This window comes from Octopus bimaculoides, chromosome 1, assembly GCF_001194135.2.
Source record: "Octopus bimaculoides isolate UCB-OBI-ISO-001 chromosome 1, ASM119413v2, whole genome shotgun sequence".
In the NCBI taxonomy this organism is placed as follows: Eukaryota; Metazoa; Mollusca; class Cephalopoda; order Octopoda; family Octopodidae; genus Octopus; species Octopus bimaculoides.
The window spans coordinates 417,790-420,592 of record NC_068981.1 but is presented as its reverse complement, the minus strand read 5'-3'; positions in this window follow the sequence as shown (position 1 = coordinate 420,592).

Genomic DNA, 2,803 nt, shown 5'->3' with positions numbered 1-2,803 from the left:
GGTGGGTGGGTATATATCGTTGAATATTAAGTGATTCCTAGAATGAAGCATGTGTGTATGTAACGTATGACTTGCTACACTAACAACTTGTCCTCTTGTTGAAGCTGTCAATAGTAAACGGTGTAGTTTTATAACTTTATCTCTGAAATGTCATCCAATATATTAGATGGGTTTTCACTACTGTTTCAGCTTCTTTTGATTTGTTCTCATCAAAGGAAAATGATGATCATGATCATGGTGTTGGCGGTGTTGGCGGTGGTGGCGGTGGTGGTGGTGGCGGCGGTGAAACTGTCGATGATGACGATGGTGTAAACTGATAACGATGTCGATGACGTTCACGATGTTGGTGATGATGCCGGTGGTGGTGAAAACGACAGTAATGATGATGATGATGTTGATGACGATGATGATGATGATGATCATGATCATCATCATCATCATCATCAATCGCATGAAGCAGAGTAAGGTGATTAGTTTCTTTACAATCGCTGTCCCTCTGATTCGAACCTACAACTATTTTGCCATCACGTCGCTACCTACTACTGAAACGGCTTTCAAGAATTCACTGAGGTTCAGTACTATAACCAGTGCAGGAGTGGTTCAATACTGTAACCAGTGCAGGAGTGGTTCAAATACAGTGAGATTAGAAAAAGAAAGAAATAATAAGCCAAACATGTCACTGGTATAAAACACTACCACCATCACCACTACCCCCACCACCACCACCACTAACCCCACTTGTAATTCAAAGGGTCAGCCTTGTCACACTGTGTCACGCTGAATATCCCCGAGAACTACGTTAAGGGTACACGTGTCTGTGGAGTGCTCAGCCACTTGCACGTTAATTTCACGAGCAGGCTGTTCCGTTGATCGGATCAACTGGAACCCTCGACGTCGTAAGCGACGGAGTGCCAACAAACATAATGGCCTCTGTTCCTCAGTGCTGCATGATTTCACGCCACCTCCACTCAACCAAGCCTGTCCTACTCGTCTTTTTTCCTCTCATAACTTTCTTTGTACCCACGCTGACTATTACGTCCAGTCCTTCCTCTCCACAATGTAGTCCCGATGGAATTCTCTTCTCGCTCATGGCTTTTCCGTGGGTATTGAAAACAATGGTCCCAATGTTCCAGAAACATTTATTGCACTACTCGAGAAAAGCCTGCGAAGGCCCATTTTCCTGCAAACCCAGCAAATAGAAAACAAAAACAAATACACATTGTACAGTTCATGAATACCGTGTAACCGTCAGTCCTACAACGATAATGACATGGATTTAAATTCTGTTGATATCACCCCCCCCCCCAGATAAGTTTTGAATAAGCAGACCTTTTCATCAAATAAGTACCAGCTACGATCATGTCACTATTTTGTATATCTTTCACTAGATTTTCCCTTGTACCCTTCCTTATTTCATCAAGAAGCCAAGGCAACGGTTCTGAGCTGGGGCTCCCAGAACCGCTTTGTCCCTTAAGCATCCTTTCCGCAGCTCTCGGCAGCTCTAGGCGGCTCTCAGAGGATCTTGGCGGTCTGCCCTCTATAAATATAATAAATATAATAAATATAATAAGTCTTTCTTTAATTGACTTGTGCTTTACAATTTTGGTGTGGCAGCCTAAAAAATCCAAATTTTGAATCTCTCACAGATATTAAAAAGATCGAGAGCCATTGCGCGAAGGTGTCATTTAAGGTCGATTTGGCTGCTATATTCAGTGAATTGAGTGACCATGTAAAGTGTCTCTATTGGTTCACTAAAGTATGGTTGGTGCGAATTCTTTAAATCAACTTTGAGGCTTATACCAGGTTTTTTTTTACCACAAAGCTATTTCAATTTTATCTTTTGAGTCAGGAGGGAAATCTTTACAGGTTTCTGAGACTGGTGGGAGGGAGGAGCGAAAGTAGCCTCTAATCAGTGACCTGGTCCAATTCATTACAAGAGAGTAGACTAAGGTCAATTCCCCCACCCCACAAAAGTGTCCAGGGGATAGTGTTAAACCGGGTGGAAATTTCAGTAGGCTGCAGTGGAATTTGAACTCAGGACACCACCAGGCAACGTGTCACACATTCTTAGACTTCTACCAATACATTACCTTTGATAGGTACTTTTGTTTTTAATAGACCATGAAAGAATAAAAAGGAATAATTGACCTAAGCGGGATTTGAACTCAGAACACAGTAGACGGGAATATTCAACGGTCTAACCACTCAACCAATACATTGTGTGCTATACCCCGCAGCGAGTCTATTACGTTTTAATTACGTTAATTACTACAAACTAATTACTAATTAGTTAAATAGTATTCTATCGTTTGTAATAAAAAACAGTTCGGTAAGTTATTGATGGTTTAAGCTGTTTGCAACGCAATTACAGAAACACAAATAACCATTTTTGGATTTGGTTGAAGAGTATGGTAGAGACTGCATTAACTGCTGTTGTTCTCTACGATTTTACACACAAATATACTTGCAGGCATGTATGCATGCATGTATGTATGTATGTATGCATGCATCTCTCTCGCGCCCTCATATAAAAATATGTGTGTGTGTATGTGTATGTGTGTGTGTATTGGAAAATGTGTGAAGCCCTTGGTACAGTTAAGTATATTTGAAAAACGAAAATGACTTCACTGGTAGTTCTGTGTGTGTGTGTGTGTGTGTGTGCGTGTGTGTGTAAAAGGTTGAAAAGGAATTGTTTAACTTGTCGAACTACCATTGAAGTTGTTTTTCTTTTTATTCTTATTACACAAACTCACACACACACACACACACACACACACACACACACACACACACACACACACAC